Raw genomic sequence first — 24859 nt, 5'->3', positions numbered from 1 at the left:
GGGGGGGCCACCATCTGGCGCCAACTCACGTGCAGGAGGATGGTTGCCTTCCCTGAGTGATGGAAGGGAACCTTGGCCAAGAATCGGATGGGGGTCCGATAGGGAAGCCCTGCATGCGCTGCAGCAGGTAATCCTGGAGTAGGTCCCAACGCATAGCAGGGTAGGCTCAGCCCTAAGGCAAACAAACATGAGCCCTAAAAACAACAAACATTACGATGTCCCTGTGTAGCCGGCGGAAACACAAAAAAACTGACTTGGGATGGAAGGAGGAGTCTATTTATTTAATGTGGTTGATGTGTTTCCTGTTGCAGGCAGGCGGAGCCTATATCTCGATGGCTGTCCTGGAAGATGACTGGGGAAATTTGGGGATCTCTTGATACCAGGGCAAGGTCAGGTATACCCAGAAAGATTGCAGCCACAACTGCCAGAAGAATTGCTGGGGATACAAAGAAAACCCCCACAGGTAACCTCAGGAGAAATGGAAAGCAAGTGTTATTGTTTCAAGGAGCACACTACGACGATACTTGTTCTTAAATGAGCTGCGTGGTCGAGTTGCCATATAGAAGCCTTTACTTTACTGCGCCACTGCCATAAAAAAGCCCGGTTACAATATGCCCGACAACACCTTGACACACCTCACAGCTTCTGGCACACTGTAATTTGGAGTAATGAGACCAAACTAGAGTTTTATGGTCACAACCATAAGTGCTATGTTTGGAGAGGAGTCAACAAGGCCTATAGCGACAAGAACACAATCCCCCACTGTGAAGCATGGTGGTGGCTCACTGATGTTTTTGGGGGGTGTGAGCTCTGAAGGCACGGGGAATCTTGTGAACATTGATGGCAAGATGAATGCAGCATGTTATCAGAAAATACTGGCAGACAATTTGCATTCTTCTGCATGAAAGCTGCGTATGGTACGATCTTGGCCTTTCCAGCATGACAATGAGCACAGGGCCAAGTTGACCCTCGAGTGGTTACAGCAGAAAAGTGAAGGTTCTGGAGTGGCCATCACAGTCTCCTGACCTTAATATAATTGATCCGCTCTGGGGAGATCTCAAACGTGCAGTTCATGCAAGATGGCCAAAGACTTTGCATGAACTAGAGGAATTTTGCCAAAATGAATGGGCAGCTATACCACCTGCAAGAATTCCAGGCCTCAGACAACTATTACAAAAGACTGCACGCTGTTATTGATGCTACAGGGGGCAATACACAGTATTAGGAACTAAGGGTGTGCAGACTTTTAAACAGGGGTTGTTTCTTTTTTTTAAATTTGTTACCATATTTTGTTTTACGAGTGTGCCATTCTGTTATGACCTACAGCTGAATATGAAAACCATAAGAAATAAAAGAAAAATTTTTGTTTGCCAGCTCACTTATGTTTTCTTTAAAAATGGTACAAATATTACCGATTCTCCAAGGGTATGCAAACGTTTGAGCACAACTGTATGTATTACTTGCCTGAGAAAAGTTAACTCAAATGTGACAAATGTGATGCACACATACAGATTACTGTGGGTCTGGTGGATTTAATCACGGCTGGAGACAGACCAGGCACAACATGAGGGCAGGAACTTCTATTTAAGATCGGAATACTGTGAAAGAGCTGTAAAATATAAAACACACCGGTATGTGAGAGACAAGCTCCTGGACTTCTAGATTGTGAACTCATCAGTATGTGTACACACTAGTTGGCCGCTTTAATGAGGGATAGTGTTATTCTCATATTTTTCAGCGCGCTGCTTAATTTAGGGGCGGCCCCCTCCTCACTTGCTTGTATTTAGGAATTGTATGCAATTTATCTATGGATTGATGAGGAGCAGAGAGTGTGGTCAGTATGGAACAGCTGTGTATGGTTTTGGCAATGTTGACAATGCTATTTGACAAATGACAATGCTAACCAGGTTAGGGTAAGGTGTTCTGGTGCGGAGCAGGTTTTTTGATTTCTGAATTTGTTGGATTTTTGTATGAAGATTATTAAATGACAAATTATAAATAGGCTCCCTCGCTCTGTTACGTTCTATACAAAACAACGGTATTTTTTCAGTAGTTTGTTTTGAGTCCCTGATCGATGGTGATGCCAAAATAAGTAGATTTTGAATAGGTATCCCAGGTTTTCTTATGAATTTTTGAAAAGAAGAGTCACTATACAGCTGCCTTTCCCGTTTGATGAAACACTGCCCATTTGCAGTTCCCCTGCTGATGTAGGTATTGGAAGACTGGTAAGACACAGTGTGGTTTCTCCTGCATGACCATACATCCTGTAGTGACATACAAGCTGGTGGGAGAAACCGCAGCAAGCCGCAGGGTTTCCACACACCGGAAGTGTGGAATATTTGCTGAAAGCTGATTTGAGCTGAGCAACATTGAGCTATGGTGCACATTGGCGCTACGAGGCGCTTCTTTTGGCAGTCTATCAGAGCCTATTGGGGCCAAATCGCACAAAATCCGCTGGAAAATAGGTCATGTTCGAGCGACAAGCTTGAGCTACAAGCTGCAGGCGACATTGAGCTGCGAGATGTGAACAGTTCCATTGAAATGCTTTGGACGAGCTGCATTGAGCTGATGTTTGAGAGATTTGTAGCGCGATTCCCACTCCAACATCGCTCAGTGTGAATGGTGTCTAATATTTCCAGCATGGCGCCCTTCCACAAGTCTAGATTGATGGTGACATTTTTAACTACCTTACTACCCACAGGGAGCAGCAGCGGCTTAAAGTGATATTAAAGTCAAAAGGATTTTAGGCCGTTTCAAATGCTGATTAAAAATCACTTACAATGGATACTGCACCTTGATGTTTAACCCCTTCTTGACCAGTGAGGTACAGTGTACATCCACTGGCATTGGGCTCGCTTAAAAAAGAAAAAAAAAGACTGTTTATACTTAAACAAGTAAAGCAGACTTTAGTGTAGAAGCAATTCTGGCAGCTCAGCTGCCATGCGATCGCTTCTACGGGCTGGTAAATGAACACCCCTCCCTCCCCATCGTCATGTGCCGGGTTCATTGTGGGTTCTTGTGCCTTTAAAAGGAGGGTGGCCTCCTGGCAAACCTGCACCCAGTTCATCCTGAATGCTCCAAAATGGAGACTCTCGTAGGTTAGAGTTAGGACCACACTATACAGAGGGGCCTTCTAGAATTCTATAAATATAATCTGCACAATGGTTGTATAATAAAGCCCAATAAGCTGCTGTGCTAAAAGTGCACCACAACCTTATACTGTATCAGGGGTTTGGAATTCCTATCGCCCGACGCCCGGGACAGGCAGTTTCGGACGCCGGACGAGTAGTTTTTTCTACATTTAGCCCGGCTGCGGGCAAGCAGCATGGCTAAATGTAGTGTGGGAGTCGTTTTGTACGAGTGATTTTGAACGGCTGTACAGCCGTCCAAAACCGCTTGTAACCTGCCTGAAACTCACCGCCCTCCCCTCTCCCTCTCTCCAGCGGCCGGCCGTGTACAGTTCCCCGCAGCCTCTCTCTCTGGGCTTCCTTTTTGCTGTGGTCTTCGGGGTCCCCCCCCCTCTTGTGGGGGATTTGTGACCACAGCAAATTAGGTTAGAGAGCACGGAGCAGGGCAGAGAACGCTTCTCTGCTCGGCTCCGTGTGAATAGCGACACAGGAATGCAGCCTTCCTGTCACAGGAGAACGAGCACAGTACTGTGCTAGAACTCCTGTGTTGGAGGTGACAGGGTCAATAACGAGTACCTCCAAATGCTATCACAGAGGCTTGTTACGCCTTGTGTGATAGCAATAAAGTCAAGTGAAAAGTAAAATATATAACAATTAAAAATGGAAATACATAAAAAAGGACAAAATAAAAAAGGCAATAAAGTGAAAAATAACAAATATGAAATAAAAAAATATTACAAAGCAAAAAAAAAATCTAAAATTAAAACTAACCCCTAACATCTGCATGCGAATAAACGCATGCATGGGGTGTTGTGTGTGCTCGGAGTGGGCGATCCGTTACCGCGCGGCAATCGCGCACAAAACCGCAAGGCTGGCCGGCCACAGAATCGCACACCACAGCCGATCGCGCTGGCATGCCATTATTGTCTAATGGCACCCCCAGTCGCGCCAGGCAGATTGCGCAGTTTCGCGGCGCAATCGCACATAATCGCAATTAAAAAAACACGGCACGGTGCGTGCCGCAAAAAAAAGGTACATTTACCTTTTTTCAGCGATTACCACGCGGATGTAACCCCATTGAAATAAATAGGGCCTCGTGGCGATCGCACACGGTCGCCCAAGTCTGCACCAGCCCCAAAGGGTAAATTCACTTTGCCAAGTAATTTTGGAAAAAGGAATTACCTGCACAAATCTGACTCCTCCCGCTATATTTACCATTCAGAGAACGGTCCTTCCCATCCGCCAGTATGGGTGTACTATCTGTACCTGTGCCATGTATTCTGAATTTCGCTCGCAAAATGCAAGCACCCGTTGGTCAGCGCAGTCACCTGACGGCACTGACCAATGAGAAGCTCTTCTTGCCACTGCTAAATGCAGTTTTTTGGTTACATTTTTTTTCTTTTTTGTATCAGGACAAGTAGATTTCCATGAGGGACAAGTAGATCGGCCCCCGCTTTAGTCCTTGGACAAGTAGTTTTTTTTAAACATTTCCACAGATCAATAGGCCAGATCAAAACAAATATACATTGCTCAGCAAAACATTGCTTTACATTTTTGCCCCAGCGCTTAGAATCATGTTTCTGAACAGCTGCTTCCAAGCCTCCTTATGGATGGTGTGCATCTTTAAGCGTGACATTCACAAATAAACTGTATTTTTTTTTTAAACTATCAAAAAGTCCAATGCATCCAGTGTTCCTTTGAAGTGTGCTAAAAGGCAAATCTATATATTAACCACTACAGTTTTTTTTCTTTTTTGTATCAGGACAAGTAGATTTCCATGAGGGACAAGTAGATCGGCCCCCGCTTTAGTCCTTGGACAAGTAGTTTTTTTTAAACATTTCCACAGATCAATAGGCCAGATCAAAACAAATATACATTGCTCAGCAAAACATTGCTTTACATTTTTGCCCCAGCGCTTAGAATCATGTTTCTGAACAGCTGCTTCCAAGCCTCCTTATGGATGGTGTGCATATTTAAGCGTGACATTCACAAATAAACTGTATTTTTTTTTTAAACTATCAAAAAGTCCAATGCATCCAGTGTTCCTTTGAAGTGTGCTAAAAGGCAAATCTATATATTAACCACTACAGTTCTTAGCGTCGTTCCAAAACGCGTTTTTTGTTTTAACCCTTAGAGCTCAGTGCACGGTATATATTATATATATATATATGAGATTCAGGGAAGCTGAGCTGAGAGACTTTGAAGCAGCTTTTCAGAAACATGATTGTAAGTGTTTGGGCAAAAATGTAAAGCAATGCTTTGCTGAGAAACGTATATTGGTTTAATTTGGATTCATTATAGAAAAAAAGGTTTGAGAGTTTACTACTACTTTAAGAAATCCTGGAAACGCTGGTAAATTCTCAAAGCACCTCGAACCTCCTCATTCTGAAAAATTAATTGGTTATCCACTTCCTCATTGGGCAGTTTTCAGGTTGCTTAATCTTCACAATTCACTGACAATAGCTTGTGAACATTTCGTGAATTGGTATACTAAGGAAGTGGAAACTGCATTTCATGAGAAGCAAACCGCATTAAGTGAAGAAATGTAAAGCAGAGGACAGCTCATGTACAGCAATCAAGGATACAATACTACAGCTGCCAGTCAGTTACATTATGGAGCAGTTGTTTCTTTGCCACATTTGGCTGTGTCCCCTCATAACCTGGCAGACAAAGCGATGTGGTCACTACATTACAGCATCCATTCTCATCTTGGCCATTTAAGAGCTGACCTTTATCAGAAAGACGAATCGATTAATCTAGATATAATATGATCGTGAGCTATATTAGGCTCCACTCACATATAGCGTTTGCGTTTCCCACTCGGTTTTCAGAGCGGGACGAAACCGCTAAAATGTTTAATCTGCACAGAATTCACTTGTTTGCTGCGAACGTGCGTAATCCGCCATATGATCATGATTGTACTATTTTGCGTATCGCGCAACCGCCGCAAAAGTCAGAAGAATGCACATTAAAGTGCATTGTTTTTTCTGTTCAGAGCGGCTCCGCGTATTTTCAGCCGGCCAAATACGTGCGGGCAACCGCTCCTGTGTGAATAGAGCCTTAGCCTGTAAGAACCAGGGCACTCCCGAAAAACCTGAGATTAGATACACAAATCTCAACTTTTTGGTTAAAGCCCATAACTGGCCACACTCTCCCAAAACTAAGCATTAGACTGATGCCCATTAAACTAAAAGAACCAAAACGGGAGCTGTGGGGGGGCTTGTTAGAATTATTCCCATATTGCATAGTTTTGATAAATCTAATGGAGATTGTACAATCAATTGTGTATTGCAAGCTTTACAGTGTCTACAGCCTCCAACAAGCACAGCGCAAGCAGACACATTGTTCTAGAGAAGAGAGGTTGATAGCCCCAAGATCTCTCCTAGTCTGGGGGTTGTTCTAGTGTGGACTGCAAAACGCTGTTACCCCGTGAAATCTGGATGCTTATATCAGTTGCATTAAAAATAAACCACCACACCAAAAAAAGAAAACAAAAAAAACAGATAGATTGATGAACAGAGAAGTGCATTAAAAGAGAACTAGGGCCAAATCTTTTTGGGCTCTAGTTCTCTCTAGGGTCACAGGACATTTACTGGTCTACATTACTAGAGCCACACTAACTGAGTCACCACTCTCTGCAGGTAGATGATCGGGAACTGAATGATCAGCAATATGTGATCGTTCAGTTCTCAATCTATAGAGCCGGTGTGTGACAGCTGCAGTGTCACACATCAGCTCTAACTATTGGCATGTGTATTTCACTCATCCCATATTCATTTAATTTGTGCCATTTATATTTCCCTAAAGTTCAGAGGATATAAAATTACATTAGCCACAAAAATATCTTTCAACAGGATAATGCGCACCGTCACACTGCAAAAATGGTTCAAGAATGGTTTGAGGGACACAACAGGTTGGAGGTGTTCACTTGGCCTCCAAATTCTCCAGATCTCAATCCAATCAAGTGTCCGTAGGATTTGCTGGAACAACAAGTCTGTTCCACGGAGGCTGCACTGCGCAACTTACAGGACATAAAGGTTCTGTTACTGACGGATTGGTGCCAAATACCACAGCATACCCTCAGCAGTCTTGTGGAGTCCATGCCTTCACGAGTCAGGGCTACTCAAAGTTAGGCGGATGATAATGTTATGGCTGATCAGTGTGTGTATATATTTATATACTTTCCATTTAAACATAGCACTGCATTCGCCTAAATACAAGATGAAACATTTGACCCACTTTGCCTGCAATCCACACACATGCTGTTTCCAAAGAAATGCAATGCAAAGCAGATCTAACAGCCTCTGAACGATTATCTGCTCTATACTCCTAGCCAATGGTAATCTAACTTGCTTTGACACGCCATTCTAACGGACCTCAAACACAGGAAACCGCTGCCATGTAAAAAAGCATAAAGTTAGTCAAAAGCTCCCAAGGAGAAAAGGATGGAAAGGTAGAGGTGCAAAGAATCAAACCCTGTGTCAAAGTACAAATGCATTTGTTTACATCTTAGTGTGTTATTTAACATTCGCGTGTGTCCCCATTCCCCCCCAGTGGGCATTGGTGGTCAGTGACCGTCCCATTCGCCTCATTAGAGACAACAATCAATCACAATTATCATAGATGTACTATTAAAATAAGAAAAAAAAATGGCAAAGACATACCCTCGCCACATCAAATCTTCTACTGTTCTGGATTCAAAGTCCCGCCTGAAATACAAAGAAATAAATAATGACATCAACAAAGTTTGGAAATGACTGCAATAGTTATCAGAGAAGAGAAATGCAGATAATGTGCAAATTCCAACATGGTGTGTCACTGTTATAGCAGTTGAAGCAGATACTTGGATAGATTGGCATCATTACAAATACTTTGAGAGACCGCTCTATTTAATACAGCAGAGCCCGACGTTGGATGTGAGGCCTTGAGGGTCATATCTAACCAGCATCACTGTATACAAAGGACACAGTTTTGTCTCTTAATTTGTCCATGCGCTTAAGACAGCTGTAGAGACGCAGTTCGGGTTTAACTTGTAAGTCCTGGGTATGATCTACTAGAAAAGATGTTGCACACATTTATTCATACTATATATTAAGAGTCAGACAGGAAGAAATGAGCCTTTCGCTTCTGGTTAACACAAAATGTGTTGCATTAGACACCCAGGTGATAGCAAACAAACACTTCCAGCCCACACCCATTCCCCTCTTTATTTATCACTAGCAGGGTTATTCACAGAAGGGTGAGGAGTTTGCAGAAGGCAGGAGAAGTGAACAATCTAGGATAACAAAGTGGATTTGGAAAAAATTCTCCAATTCAGCTATGTTGTCCCAGATTGTTCACTTCTCCTGCCTTCTGCAAACTCTTCCCCCTTTAGTGAATAACCCTGTAAATATGATGGACGCCTTGCCGGCAAAACTGAATTTACAGGAGGAACCAGAATGTGGGTAGTCAAGCTCTGGATAAAGTGCTCTGGGATTTGGGAGCTCTGGAGGGTGCCCAGGAGGAAAACGTGAGGTATGTTACATACAATAAAGGCATATTTGCACGTCAGAGCTTAAAAAGAAAACTATGAGGCGAGTGAAAATCACTCATCCTCATAGTTCGAGCCTACGTGTGACAATAAAACTGTCACACGTCGGCTCAATATAGATCGGGAAGTGAGCGAACACATACAGTCACTCGCTCACTTCTCGATCATTTCCCTGCAGAGAGCAGTGACCGTCAGTCACGGCTGCCTGCAGGGATTCCCCCCTCTCCTCTCTGATCCTCCAGTGCTGACTGAAGGAATGGACCGGGGAGGGGGCGGGTACAGCTGGCTCTTCTTCTAGATAGTCAGAGCCAGCTGTCAGTCACACGGCTGGGTGGATCTCAACAGCATTGTCGGGATCCATGCCGGCTGCGTCGTCTCAGTATATCGTGAGCTGTAGCTTTGGGTCACGGGAGGAGGTTAGTTTATGTCCTCCTGTGACCCTAAAGAGAACTATGGGGAAAACCACGTATCCCCATTGTTCTCATTTAATGTGTTTTAATTATGTGAATTGAAGAATATTTTTCACATGTAGTTTAGAGATTATTGTCAGAGTTGTGCATGATTGGAGTTGTATTGGTGCTCGCCTACTGAAACTCACAACCCCATGCATAAAGTCTACTTTGTAGCCAGTAGGTGGTGTAAAGGCCCATTCACACCATAGCATTGCCCTAAAGCCATGGTTTCTGCATGTTTAGTGCACATCGTAATGTAACGCAATAGCATGCGTTGCATAGCCGTGTTAAAGAAACTAGTGCATGCATCGCCAGGAGGTGAACTGGGACACCATCAACAATGAATAGCAAGGCGGCGTACCTAGCATGCACTGCCTTGTATGAACACACACACTTCTGCAGCATTACTAGGGTGTAAATGGGCCATAAACAGAGGTTGTAGAGCCGGCAAGAGAGGTGACCTATCAAGCAAAGACTCAAATTAACTAACTACCAATATTGGCCGTTATCAATCTCTTGCTTCAGTACTTTCTACAGAACAAGTATGCACAGCAGAGTTCTCATATCACTTACTAGCTCCAATTGAATGACTCGGAAATTAAAGAAGCCAAACAAATCAGGCAACTGCCATTTATAAATGAAAGTCAGCCATAGCAGCCTATACATTTTCTGACAGGTTTCCTTTAAAGAACTCCGGACAAAAACGGGCTACCCCCGCACTGCAAGGGTTAACTGCTCGTTCTGGCCGAGCAAAAGAAAAAATTATGCTCACCCGACCCTCCACCGCTGCGGCAATGGTATGTCCCTTGGCATCCTCATGTTCGATACACAGTGTATTGGATGACATGAATCGAGGATCTTTAGACTGCTGCAGCGGAAAGACTCTGGAAAGAGCAGTCTAAGAGCAAGCCGGCTTCGAGGATTAGGAAAGTATTACTTTTATTTTCAGCCCTAGACACAAACGATCACTTAACCTTTGCAGTCACTGCGGGGGTAGCCCCACTGCAAGGGTTAATACATTGCCTGGAATTCTGCTTTAAAATCAATCTTTCCATTTCCCAAGTAAGTAAATAACTACGCCGAGCACAGTAGAGCCTTTTTAGAAGAGAAGTTACTCCATATCTTATTCCATCACATCTCTCCCCCTCCCCCACACATTTCCCCCCCCAAACATTGAGTATTATTCCTTATTTCAGGTTAGTGGTAGAGCCATGAAAAGCATTATGTTCCAATGGCCAAATGCAAATCCCGAATTGCTGATGGATATAACGGTTTCAGGCTTTTTGGCCATTATAGTTGCAGTAAATGGAAACCATGGCTTCCATGGAAGACGGCTTAAGGTCCAACTAGCAAGTATAAAATCAATAAAGTTTTTGTGAGAAGGAACTAAAAGGATTTAAAAAAAATCTAAAAATCAACCAAATCGGTGCGTAGCACAGTAGAGCCAAATTTTGCCTTTGCAGCATGAAGGAATGATTTGAAAGGCTCCGCCCACTGTCCTACAATTATAAATAACTCTCCTATTTCTGGGGTATGTAATGCAGACATGTAAATTACCATGAGGGTAATCAAAACTGGAGCAGACAAAATCTGGAGCAGTTGCCCACGGCAAACAACCAACTTCTCTCTTCAGTTTGTTCAGTTAAGATTTGAAAACAAAACAGAAGCCGATTGGTTGCCGTGGACAACTGCTCCAGAGTTTGTCTGCTCCAGTTCTGATAAATTCCCCTCCTGTTCTAAGACGGCTTTATTGTGTTATGTCCAAATTCAGAAGAGGGATTTTTGTTTCCTTCAGCCCATCACTATAAATGTAATGGCTCCCCTTGCAATTTTCACATCCAACTCCACAAGGAGAATATATATATATATTAGAGCTGGATCAGTTCACATTTTGGGCCGGGACGCGAGGAGACACACAAGGTAAGTATATGTACGCGTGCACCCGCATGCAGACACTGTTGGACAGGAAGTGCCAGCAAGCTCAGAGGAGTTAGCGCTGGATCGGAGATTCGCCGCAGCGCTGGAGAGAAGGCTGAAAACTACAGGAAAGAAATTGATCGGATTAAGAGACATCATTTAAGGTAAGTGCTTTCATTAACGTTGGGGTGAGGGGAAAAATGTTTTGCCTTAAGGGCCTGTTCACATGAGATCAGGTGCTGATCAGCAGACGTGGAGCTGCTGATGCAGTGCGTTTTTGACGCGTTTTGGTCCGGATGCTGACAGTTAATTTTTTGTCAACGTTGATGACATCATAATAAGTGGAGCAAGAATACAATTTTTTCCTTTTTTTCCCCCTTAGCTGCATTGCTTTTCCGTTCCGTTTTCGTTGCGTTTCGTGCGTTTCCGGACCGGACAAAATGTGACATGCAGTATTTTTTCTGTCATAAGCTGAACGGACTGCGCATGTGAGAACTGGAGCCCATAAAACACATAGGGATACATTGGGATGCATTTTGAGTGCAGCAGTGTACGGAGCTGGTCAGCACACAAAACGGACGTCGTGTGAACAGGCCCTTAATGTCACTAAGTATAAAAGGATATTGTACAGAGAATGGTAACACGTGGCCAGTTTTATAAATAATGGGAATCAAAAACAGTTGACTAGAATGTATATCACTTAAAGCCCATTGCCCTGGGGGTGTGAGGTGGTGAAGGAGAAGCCCGGAGTTCCGCTTTAAAATGCATTTCCAATTTCATAGCCAAATTGGCATAATCCCCCCCCCAAAAAAAAAAATATTTATATATACACACACACATACACACATATATACATACATACATATATTTTAAATGCTTGCTTTTACTTGTTAAAGGCTTTAGGCTTTTTAAGGGTTAACATTTCTACTTGCTTCTCTTGCTTTGTAATGTTAGGAGGGGCTGTGAGAGGTTAAAGGAATACAACCCTGGCTTATCAATTCAAATGTAATTAAGTTAATGAGAGAAACATAATCCTCAGATTTCAGTCTCTAACCACTTGCTGTCCGGGGCATTTTCTTACTATTTGCGCACACATGATAAAAAAAAAATTTTTGGCTAGAAAACAGCTTCAGACCCCCAAACAAATGGTATAGTTTCTGAAAGCGGAGGCCCTGTAGAACTAAAAAAAATGCTAGTTGGAATTTTTGACGTTGCACGGTTTTTGTGCAAATGTTTATCAAACCCATATTTTTAGGAAAAAATAAAACAATTAAAATTTAGTGCACAAAAACATAATATAATACCCAATTTCTTGGTACAATATGAAAGACGGGATCGCGCCGGGTAAATAGTTACCAAACATGTCAAGCCTTAAAATTGCGTTCGCCCGTGAAGCTGCAAAAAAAGTCAATACCCAAAACATAGGGCTCATCAGTTTAGTGATTGACAGAGCTAGAATTATTGTTCTCCCTCCGACGTTCATGGCCATATGTAACATGTGTAGCGCAATTGTCCTTCTCGCACGTAGGCGCACCGACACGTGTTATCTATGTGCATGCACGTGGGGGGCGGGGAACTTAAAAAACATTTTTTTGCATTTAATTTTTCTTATGTTACTTTAATTTGTATCACTTTTAAACACTATTTTACACTAACCCTATTGCTATTACATAGGGGGCTAACAAGCGCCCTATGTAATAGCAGATAAGGTGCGACAGGTCCTCTTTATGGAGACATCAGGGGTCTTTCACACCACTAATTTCACCCAGGGACCCCAAAGAAGCCGACATCTGCTTGCCCAGCTTCATCTCCTGGCTCTAAGAGCCAGAGACTGTGTACAGGGACACCAGAAGTGATGTAGTACACATCACTTCCGGGTCCAGTGATCGGAGGAGAGATCTCTGATCATTGCGAGGAGTACATCTAAAAGGTGAAAAATAGTTTGTTTTTGTTTTTTTGGTATGCTGTGTGAATAAAAACAAACATAGAGGGATTTTCTCAAATAGGACTGCAAAAGTGGAAATAGAGTACAGAGAAAAGCACAGACATATCAAAACATTGTTTTAACTGTGGTTTGGAGAACTTCACAGGTTTTTAACAACGTAAAATAAGAGTTTAACCACAGAAACTTCCAGTGTGCACCCGCAGGCAGCATCCAAAATACAGGTGCAAAATGAAATACAGGCTGGTTTCACAAATGCTTGCATTTCACAGCTCAAATGCTTCATATAAAAAACACAAAGAAAGAAAAAAACTGCACCGACGTAATAGTGACACTTCCTGTATAATTTGATCACAGAGCTCCATGCCAGCAGTGAGACCACCAGGGATTACACAAGCTAAATTTCTGCTTAGGATAACAGGAAATACCTGGTATAACTGCTAAATTACCAGAGAGATTGTTCAAGAACCAATTACATCATTAAAGGCTGTGTGTAATTTGCGCAAATAGAAAAAAAAATAGAAAAAAAAAAAGAAAGGAATTTTACAAGGAATATTAAAGATCCAATAAAACAAGGTGGTTGCTACAAATAACATTGGAACATTTCATTTCAAGAAACGATCATTTGCATTTAAAATGCCTAGTTAAAGCTTAAAGTGACACTAAACTCAGGCGTTAAATCTTAAAAATATATTCAAGAACCTTAACGGTTAACAAAAATGTATCTTATTTGTGTATCACTCAGCTGTAGATCCTCAAATCATCTCTGAATTGGTGCTGACACTGTCCTTCCTTCTGGAGGGTGGCTACTTTTGTACCCCATGGTCCCTGTGTGTATTGTAAAGTAGCCACGGCTCCAAGCTCACTCCTGTGATGGACTACAATCTCAGTACAAATTCGTAAACTAAACATGAGATTGGAGTCCATCACAAGAGTGAGCTTGGAGCGGTGGCTACATTACAACACACACAGTGACGATGGGGAACAAAAGTAGTCACCCTCCAGAAGGAAGGGCAGTGTCGGCACCAATTCAGAGAGGATTTGAGGATCTACAGCCGAGTGATACACAAATAAGATACATTTGTTAAATTTAAAAAAAGCATTCAAGTACCTTAACTATTAACTCCTGATTAATGTCACTTTAACCCCAGGAAGACTAAATACACAGTTGAAATACAGATTTGAATTGTGAAGTGCTGACTACATACATTTAGGCCTCATTCACACTGCCGCGCGTACATACGTCTTGTACCATATGCAAATAAATGGCTCCATACACACAGCCGCGTATGGAGCCGTATATTTGCTCAAAAACAGAATGGAACAGAGATGCGTCCAGGCAGCGCCTCTGTGTATTTACGCGCACATACGCGTGTACATGCGTACAGCACATTAAAATTCCATTACGAGTGATGCATTCTGGGATTGCATATACGCGCATAGACGCTCGTATATACGCGCATAGACGCAATATACAATTTTGCTTGCGTTGTGTGTGAATGAGGCCTTAGTGTTCCGTCATTTTGATTAACCTCTTGCCGTCCGCCCGTAGTAGAAAAACGGACGGACGGCACTGCTGCATCCGCGGGTTTGCAGTCTCCAGACGGCAATTTTTTTCTACTCGCGCGCACCCCCTAGCGGGCACGCACGGGCAGAAAAGACCCGATCAGTGCACACACCCGTTACCGGGTGTTACACATATAGGCGATCAGCGGGTCCATAGCCCGCCGATCGCCTATATGTGCTCGTTCGCGGCACACCGCGATCTCTGCTTCATCAGCTTCTTTTGGGGTACACAGGTGATATTAGGGGTCCTAGAGACCCCTAATATCTCCATAAAGAGGACCTGTCAGTGTGCCTTTGCTATTATATAGGGGGATTGTTATCCCCCTATATAATAGCAATAACAATAAGTGCAAAAAAAATAAATATAAATAAAAAAAAATAAAAGTAACATAAAAAAAGGGGAAAAAACCCCCCCAAAATGTTTAACTCCCCCACCCCCACGTTTACGCGCCTATAAACGTAAATACGCGTCCGGTGCCCCAGCGCGCAAAAATTACAATTGCGCTACACATGACATATCGGCACGAAGGTCGGAGTGAGAGCAATCATTTTAGGGCCATCAATCACTGATAACACTAAACTGATGAGCGGTAACAGCTTTTAAAGCGTCGCCTATGGCCAATTTTGGGTATTATCGTTTTTTGAGGTTTCGCGCGCGCACGCAATTTTAAGGCTTGACATGTTTAGTGTCTTTTTACCCGACGTGACCCCATCTTTTATATTTTACCAAAAAATTGGGTAATAATAAATGTTTTATCATTTAATATAGGGGAAACTGTTTTTTTTTTTATTTCGGTGATTTTTCCTTAATATAGTAAAAAAATAAAAACCCCCAGTGGTGAATAAATACCACCAAAAGAAAGCTCTATCTGTCCCCAAAAAAGGGTATAAAATTCATTTCAGTACAGCGCTGCATGACGGAATAAATGTCAGTCAAAGTACCGCAGCGCTGAATACTGAAAAATGGCCTGGATGGGAAGAGGGTTTAACACCGCGGATGTCAACTGGTTAACAATCCACCCTACTAGGTCTTAGAGTTTCTGACAGACTAAAATGCTGTAAGGCCCCATTCACACCTGAGAGAACTCAAAGCTCTAAAACGTTCAGTAACCAAGAACCTCGGGCTTTTAAATTGTGCATGTTCACATATGAGCACCTGAAGTTTACATAAGGGTACATGAGCTACATTAAAAAAAAAAAAAAAAGAAGAAGAAGAGCATTTTTGGCCCATGAACCTCAAAGTAAGCACCTGAAAATGAGAGTTTTTAAAGTCTAAAACAATCATCTCCTCCGATGACTGGGTCACAGCATGTCAAGTGTGACAAGCAGCGCCATTTGTCAAACGCAACAATTGGAATAGGGCCACAACCGAATGGGTACATGGTTACGCCATGGTATTTCAATAGAAAACCCCACTGGGATAAACCGTACAAAAACCCTACATTCAGGAGGAGGTAATATTGCCTCCTGGACTCTGGGCAGCCGCTGCTCCACCTCCCCTCATGTAAGTGATGCACCGCAGATCACTTTCCAGAGGGGACGAGGCCCAAGACCCTATTCACAGGCATTTACAGTTCAAAGCTACAAAACACTCAACACAAGGAATCACATAGTTTTCTATGGTCCCTGTTCACACCAGAGCATTCTGTCGCCTGCAGAAAAAAAAACGGTATCTTGAAAAAAAAATGCACAAGCTTCTTTTCAGGCAGAAGAGTGTTTGGTCCCCATAGATCTCAATGCAAAACACCTTAAAACGCATGTCACAAGCATTTAACATGTTTGAGGCATTTTTACATGTCACATATGCTACTGCTTTCCATTGGGCCAAATCTAAAACATCCTGAAGCTAAGTGATTGTAAAATTCTTCAAAATGCATGCAAAAACACTCAAACACCTAAAAACGACAAAGCCCAGATACAAACCGGGCCCAATATTTTCCTGTCAAACTGACAGGACTGTGCAAATCAATAAAGTCCTGACTGGCTCAGAGTACGGGCCCTCCCTTTCTTAGAAAGTTGGTTTTCAAGGGATTTAGGCTGGGTTCACACCTAGGCGTATTGTAATATGCGCGTCTGTCGCGCGACCGTCACGCGGCTTTTTTACCGCGATTCGCGGTAAAAAAGTCGCGCGATTCCAAAGGCTACTTGGCTTATCCCAATGGAAAACGCCCTACAAAACGGCCCAAAGTAGTCCCGGGACCTTTTCAGGCGTGGGCCGTGTTGTAGGGCGTTAGGGACGGGCGGAAATACGCCTAGGTGGGAACGAGGGCATTGACTACAATGCAATTTATATTTTTGACCGTTTTGTAGAGCGTCCGTCGGGCGTAGGACACGCTACAAAACGGTCAGGTGTGAACGGGGCCTTAGAGGTAAATCTAAAGATGGATTTATGTAAAAGTTCTAGATTTTATTTTTAATAAACAAACCTGTACTGAAAGTGGAGTTCCACTCTGGGAGTTCTACCCAAATTCAAGTTAGATTAAAAAACACAAAACCTTTTCCGAGCAAGAAAAACTATGGCTTTCTCCTAATGCCCCTTGGAGGCTTGTGTGCCATCCTTTCCCTCCGCATGTCATAGCTGCTCGGGTCAGAACAGAGATGAAAAAGTTTAAGGGCCAGTCACACCATAAAGAGTGAGTTCCAGAGCGTTAGGCCTCTGGAACGCACCCCGGCCTGATCAGGTTGTTTTGGGGCGAGAGTGAGCGGGCCGATGCATTAAAGTCACGGGCCGATGCATTAAATGACACTGCAGCCACGCCCCCCGCAGTGTGATCGCAGGTACCGGAACGCATGGCACATTAGTGTGAGTGCTCAGGTCCAGTGAGATCTGCAAAAAAATGCTGCATGCATTACTTTTTGCAGGTTGCACTGGACCGGAATGCAGGCACTAATGTTACATAGTTACATAGTATTTGAGGTCGAATAAAGACATTAGTCCATCAAGTCCAACCTATTAGGATCTCATTCTAGGAGTACCCGTACCCCTGTATATTACGTCCCCTTAAGAAATCGTCCAAAAGTTTCTTGAACAATTCCACATTATTTGCTGAAATCACCGTCTGTGGCAGTGAGTTCCAGTTCTAACTGATCTTACTGTGAAGAACCCCCTTCGCCCCTTGTGCTGGAATTTTTTCCCACCAATTTTAGGTGGTGGCTTCTAGTTTTTGTAATGGAGTTAATTTTAAACAGTTTATCGCTAATGTTGCTACCACCATTGAACATTTTGTACATGGAGATCATATCCCCCCTTAATCTCCTCACCTCCAATGTGAACATGTTTAAATTTAGTAGCCTTGTCTCGTAGCTCTGGTCCTCCATACCCCTAATTAGTTTGGTTGCCCTCCGCTGGACGTTTTCCCACTCAAGGAAATCTTTTCCTAGTACTGGTGACCACGCGTTCGTTAGAAATGTGCCACGCGTTCGGGTGCCGGCGATTGTACTGCGGGCTTGGCTCCGGTGCCATTGACTTTAATGCACCGACACGTCCCCTCCTGCCCCAAAACAAAGTGAGCCCTACCTGTGTTCCAGTGGCCGAGCACTCTGGGACGCACTCTTTATGGTGTGACCGGGCCCTAAGTCCCAAGGAGCATTTTTTCCCCCTGTCCTGCTCCGTGCTACCCAATAGTATGACAAATAAAAAAAGGACAGGACACAAAGAACCTCTGGGTACTGATGTTACATTGCATTTTAGATGTTCTTCCAGAGCACATGAAGACATTAAAAGGATAACTTGTTACAGCTCCTAAATTTCAAAAGTTCATTTATATTCAGTTTTGATAATGAAGAGATTTTCTAGCATGTAGTTGACTACTAATGAAGAACATCTGTAAGAATAATCAGCCTCAAATCAGACCTGAAATAGATGACAGCAAATATCTGCATCAATATGGAGAATGTCCTTAAATTTAGAAAAAGAACATTTACATACAGCTTTGTGAATCAGAAGTCTGTAAAGTAATTCCAAAAATGTCAATTCTAATTTTTGGGTTTCTTGATTCATGATTGGCAGAAACCGGCCAATTCCAAGCTGACCTCATGGACCTTTGTGGGAAACCCCTAGAAGGGAATTTTGCATTTTCTACGTCTATGTTATCATACAGGGAACTTTTTTTTTACCAAAAGGAAAGAATTAACCTCCCTATGTGCAACCTTAATCCAAAATAAATTAAAAAAAGCTTATCCTACTGGTACAAATAAAGGGTAGAGGTCTCCAAACTATCCTACCCATGGAGATATTCATCTAGGGCTATCCTAAACTTGACCATTGCCAATTTAATAAAAAATTAAGTGATAGATCCAATTTCAAGCTCTGCTTGCAATTATTGGAAGTTTCTATAATGAGCATCTGTGACAGGCGGAGGTGCTTGTTATTGCACAGGGAGACTTTCCAACACTCTTCTGTGTAGAAGAGTGAAGGCCAAGTAGTACTGCAAGTGTGCATATGTTGGCGTGGGCCATGGAACTCATTTGGATAATACAAGTACAGGCAAATGTCTCGCCACCAGTCAGACTCAGCCTTCTTTTCCCCTGCCAGTGGCCGGTGTGCTAACACACCAACACAATGTTGCCCTCCAGCTTTTGCATGTATTCACACTTCCAAATGTGTGGACCACTTTCTCTTTTGACCCTTTCCTGTCCTGCATTGCTCTGGATGTACAGATGGCCAATAGCCATAGAGGAATGAGTCTGGTTCTGTCCACCATGCCATAGAGGCATGGTTCTGTTCACCATCCTTAAAAAAAAAAAAAAGTTTGGGGGATTTATGATGAAAGTGAGACCTTCTGTTTAAAGACGGCTCTTCTGTGCTTCACTTTTAATATTTTAAACTATTGCAAAGTCTCTGGAAATCTATGCCAACATACAGATGAAAGTAGAAATCCCCTCTCCGCTGTTATACAAAAAAAGAAATGTAGAACTGGCTGGAAGTGCGCATTTCCATCATGGACACGTGGATATTTATCACAGCAAGCAGCCTGACCTCACTAGGTCTGGAATTGATTAGAAGCTGAAAACAGACCATCTCAGAGAACACGTGCACCCCAACACAATAGAACTTTTTTTTCCACAGCTTTATACAACTACTCCTCACCTAAAGAAGAACTCTGGGCATAAATATTCTTCTTAACCCTTGCATCGCAGCTACCCTGAACTTCAAGGGTTAAGTGCTCATTTTCAGGTAGGGACAAAAATAAAGACATTCACCTGAACCTCCCAGCCAGCTGGTTTCTATTCCAGTTCCTTCAGCCCGTCGCCTCTGATCCAGTGATAGCATGTCCCTCAGTGACCTTATACTGTCAGGAGTGGAGGGAAAGGGGCTGCAGGGACCGGTTTAACAGCCAGACGACTGAGGTTCAGGCGAGTATATCCGTTATATCTTGGGTCAAGCTCATCTCATCACCCTTGCTCAGTCTCATTTTGTAGTGCGTCAGGTATCACTATTGTACTGATTTTCTTCTTTTTATTGGTGTGTCCCCCTTCTCCAATTGTCACCAAGGCCGATGTGACGTGTCATCCTCCTACTGCAGCCTCTTGGGAGATCCAGGTCAAATATCCCAGGAGGCACGGGATCCACAAACAGAGAATTTGCATTATATTGCATTCCCACAGTGAAAAGGAAAGAGAGAAGAGCGACCACACATGCACGAGATCTCGCTCTGCACCATCAGATGGCCAACCTCAAGAATCCGGAAGAGACGGCCAGCTCCAGAACACCAAGAACACTACAAGAATTTCAGCTGAGAACAGGAATATAAGTAGGTCTACTCTTCTAACTAAAAGGGGACATTTATCGTAACACCTCAGGATTTTCCACTTTAAGAGTACGCCTATGACTTTCTAATGTTTCCAAGCTGAAGATAGAGGGTACAGATGTGGCTTGTGGAAGCCAAAGTACCAGTATAACCTGCAGTAGTATAAGTTTATATACAGCAAGCCTAACAGGGCCAACTGATCGGAAGCCGATTAATCGATTATTGAAAAAGTTGACAACTTTTTCAATAATCGATTATGTCGATTAGTTGTTGCAGCCCTAACTTGTACTAACTACATATAAACTTCATGAACCGGCAAAGAGATTTTTCCATAAGGGCACCATTAGGTACGTTGATGTGCTGTGAATTCATTTATTTTAAACGGCCACCAACGCACCTGCACAGTGCACATGCTGTCTGCATTTTGTTGCCCAATGCAACAAACAGGACACTGAGGTCTATTTATCAATCTTCAACCCAGCCGCTGTGTTCCCACAGCATTCCCGTCACTAGATGGAGCCAGGGAAAGTTTCGGGCTAGGGCATCAGGAAACCAGTAAGGGAAGTTTATTTTTTTTCCAGGAATTCAGCTTTAAAATATTTCTAAGTTTACTTCTACAGGCAAGGGAACTAGAATTTTAGGATGGGACCGCTGCATAGTGGGGGCCACAGGTATCTGACACTCCCGAGGAAGAAGACATGGGTCACCAGAGGTGGGTAAAATAACTCTTCTTCTGCAGAAGTTTGCCATTAGAATGTTTTGAGTGACTGACAGTCACTTTCATATCTAGCCCCTTTATACAAATCCATACATGGTCTCTACACACAACTATATTGGACATTGTTTCCCCAAACACGTATAGTTCTGTCAAGTTTAGAACAGTGGGGTTAATTTACTAAAGGAATATAGACTGTTAACTTTAACGTTTACACTTACTTTGCTTAGTGATTTTGGTGTTCACCTCAATCATTTAATCATTTACAAGCAAAAATCCCAGGATGAGGGGTGTGTTTTATTTCTCCTTGCCCACCATTGGGTATTTCTTTCACAATTTTTTTTTTTATTAAAAAGAGAACTATGGGGAGAACTATTTTTATTCCATAGCTCTCTTTAGGGTCACGGGAGGACAAATACTATTGTCCTCCTGTGACCTAAAACTCAGTATATAGCAGGCCATTGCCCTCTACATGCTGACAGCGCCGCAGTTAATATTGAAACAAAAAGTAAACATATATAGGAGAAGGATAGAAATCCACTGATTCAGCAGCGATAAACTTTTCTATTACTAAAAGGATTTACAACACACATTTTAAAAGGCAGGGGTGCCCAATAGGTCGATTGCGATCTACCAGTTGATCGCAAAGCGAACACTGGTAGATCGCGATCAGCTATGTCCTGTGGGGCTTCTCCTCTGGATCCCCGCTGCTCTCCCCCATCTTTTCGTGCGGCCGTAGACGGGAAGAGGCAGGACACCTCTCCCCGTGTGCAACGTCGGCCACACGAGCACCACGCACAAGAGGAGACCTAGGAAGCGGCTGCAGTGGAAGTGAGAAAAGAGGGACAGGGGAGAGACAGCAGAGAAAGTGAGAGAAGAGACAGCAGATAGAAACAGGGGAGAGAGCGAGGGGAGAGGAGACAGCCAAGAGAGGGTCGGTTCACACCACAAATTCTGCGTTCCAGAGTGTTCGGCCTCTAGAAGAACAATATGGGGTTAAGAACAATATCATGTCTAAGTGCCCTCACATCTCCACCAAAAACCCAGCACTAGGTGGATCCAGGTTGTATGATCACAAATATCCTGCATTAAGCAGAGCCCAACTCAAGCTCGCCATACAAACTGTCTTATTTAAGAATAGTGATCATATGAAGCCTTTTATCACATATTGGTTTGGCTCCTTTTTAAATCGTAACCGAAATCACCCAAAAGTTTTACAAACCCTGGAATGTTTGGCCTTGTTACAGACACAAAAGGTGACACACAGGTTAAAATGGCAATTAAAGTTTCATTTCCCACATCTGTGGCTTTTTAAATTGCAATTAGTGTCTGTGTATATAGTCAATGAGCTTGTTAGCTTTCATGTGGATGCACTGAGCAGGCTAGATACTGAGCCATGGGGAGCAGAAAAGAACTGTCAAAAGACTTGCGTAACAAGGTAACAGAACTTTATACAGATGGAAAAGGATATCAAAAAAGGTATCCAAAGCCTTGACAATGCCAGTCCGTACTGTTCATTCACTTCTGAAGAAGTGGAAAATTTCGGGATCTATTGATACCAAGGCAAAGTCAGGTAGACACAGAAAGTTTGCAGCCACAACTGCCAGAAGAATTGCTGGAGATACAAAGAAAAAACCTCACAGGTAACCTCAGGAGAAATACAGGCCGTTCTGGAAAGCAAGCCCGGTTACAATATGCCCAACACCTTGACACGCCTCACAGCTTCTGGTACACTGGAAATTGGAGTGATGAGACCAAAATAGAGTTTTATGGTCACAACCATAAACGCTATGTTTGGAGAGGAGTCCTATAGCAACAAGAATACCATCCGCACTGTGAAGCATGGTGGTGGTTCACTGATGTTTTTGGGGGGTGTGAGCTCTGAAGGCACGGGGAATCTTGTGAAAATTGATGGCAAGATGAATGCAGCATGTTATCAGAAAATACTGGCAGACAATTTGAATTCTTCTGCATGAAAGTTGCACATGGGACGCTCTTGGCCTTTCCAGCACGAAAATGAGCCTAAGCACAAGGCCGAGTTGACCCTCCAGTGGTTACACCAGAAAAGTGAAGGTTCTGGAGTGGCCATCACAGTCTTCTGACCTCAATATCATCGAGCCACCCTGGGGAGATCTCAAACGTGCGGGTCATGCAAGACAACCAAAGACTTTGCATGAACTAGAGGAATTTTGCCAAGATGAATGGGCAGCTATACCACCAGCAAGAATTCGGGGCCTCAGACAACTATTACAAAAGACTGCACGCTGTCATTGATGCTAAAGGGGACAATACACAGTATTAAGAACTAAGGGTGTGCAGACTTTTGAACAGGGATCATTTCATTTTTTTTTTATTTGTTGCCATATTTTGCTTTAGGATTGGGTCATTCTGTTATGACCTACAGCTGAATATGAATCCCATAAGAAATACAATAAATGTTTATTGCCAACTGACTCATGTTTTCTTAAAATAAAAGTGTGTGTGTGTGTGTGTGTGTGTGTGTGTAAATAATAGTACACATATTAGCAAGTCTCCAAGGGTATGGCAAACTATTGAGCACAGGTGTATTTCCCTGAAAGGGGAAAAAAAAAGGAATAGTAGACCAAAAAAGGGGAGAAAAAAAAAAAAAAGAAATAAGGCGGGGAAGAAAAAAAGGGAGAGAGAGGGGAAAGAGAATAGAATAGCACAGATGAAGAAAAAAATAACCCAACATTAGGACAAAAAAGGAAGACAAAATAGAAATAGAGGAATGGAAAAAGAAAAAAAAAAGAGACAGATAAAGACCAGGAAAAAGGAGAAAGGAAAAAAAGGAAGAAGAAAGAACAGAAAAGGAAAAAAAAGGGGGGAGGGAGAATGAGAGAAAGAAAAGAGAATAGGTCGAGTGGGCACTCTTTTGAAAAGCAAACTAAAAAGGGCTAAAAAGTTACCAGATCAGGATTGAAATGCCGGGGGCTTGTATAGGATGCCCAAGGTCTCCAAACCCTCAAGAATCTAGTATGGGTATCTGCCAAAAATGGGTACAATTTTTTATCATAGTACCCGTGATTCTTTACCGCAAAGAAACGGAGGGTGGGAGATTTCCATGATCTGGCAACAGTTTGTTTGGTAGCCATAAAGATATGATTGATCAAGACTTGTTGTCGCTTGGACACTTGTACTATGGGTTTACGCAAAAGCACTTCCAAGGGTCCTTGACAAGGTTACACCCAAAACGATATTCACCAACGAATACACTGATACAGACTCTCTTGACGTTAGGACAATCCCACCAGATATGGTACATGGTGCCCACAACAGAGCAACTTCGAAAACAGAAAGGAGAATAAGATGGGATTGTTTTATGTATACGAGCTGGGGTAGAACGCCAATGAAACAAAACCTTGTAAGAGTTCTCCAATGCGAGAACATTCCTAGAACAAGACACATTTGGCCATATCGCAGACCAATATTCAGCAGAGATTATGGATCCTAATTCCTCCTCCCATTTGGATTGGTATAGGGTTTTTCCCAACAGAAGTTAGTAGACAAGAAGCCTAAATCAAAGTTCACCATTGGGTATTTCCAGTGAACACAGTTGCACCTTATTTCGTAATCTCACTGAACATTCACTTGAGAACTATGGGCTAACCTTTTTTGCCCATAACTCTCTTCGGGGTCACAGGAGGACATCCTGTGACCCAAAACCCAATATATGCTAACAACGCAGAGCCGCAGCCAGAACGGATCCCGACTAGAATGTCGGGATCCACCCCGCCGGCTGATTGACAGCTGACTCTGCCTCTCTAGAGCCAGAGTCAGCTGTGCTTGTGCTTGCCCCCCCAGCCGCCGTCTGTTCCTCCAGTCAGCACAGGAGAAACGG

General features: G+C 43.0%; 1 protein-coding gene across 2 annotated transcripts in view; it reads right to left on the bottom strand.

The window, feature by feature from the left end:
- The window catches only part of NCK1 (NCK adaptor protein 1), a 116092-nt gene that overhangs the window by 60108 nt on the left and 31125 nt on the right, over positions 1 to 24859 (bottom strand). The window contains exon 2 of one of the 2 annotated variants that reach the window (XM_018571776.1): positions 7793 to 7837. The exons of the other annotated variant lie outside the window; for it this stretch is intronic. The gene's annotated coding sequence lies outside the window, so the exon portion shown is untranslated. The remainder of the gene's footprint in view (positions 1 to 7792; positions 7838 to 24859) is intronic. 2 annotated transcript variants of the gene reach the window in all.

This window comes from Nanorana parkeri, unplaced genomic scaffold (genome assembly GCF_000935625.1).
Source record: "Nanorana parkeri isolate BGI_ZX_2015 unplaced genomic scaffold, ASM93562v1 scaffold1835, whole genome shotgun sequence".
Lineage (NCBI taxonomy): Eukaryota > Metazoa > Chordata > Amphibia > Anura > Dicroglossidae > Nanorana > Nanorana parkeri.
Note: the sequence above shows the minus strand (reverse complement) of the source record. Positions and strands in the feature narration are given on the sequence as shown.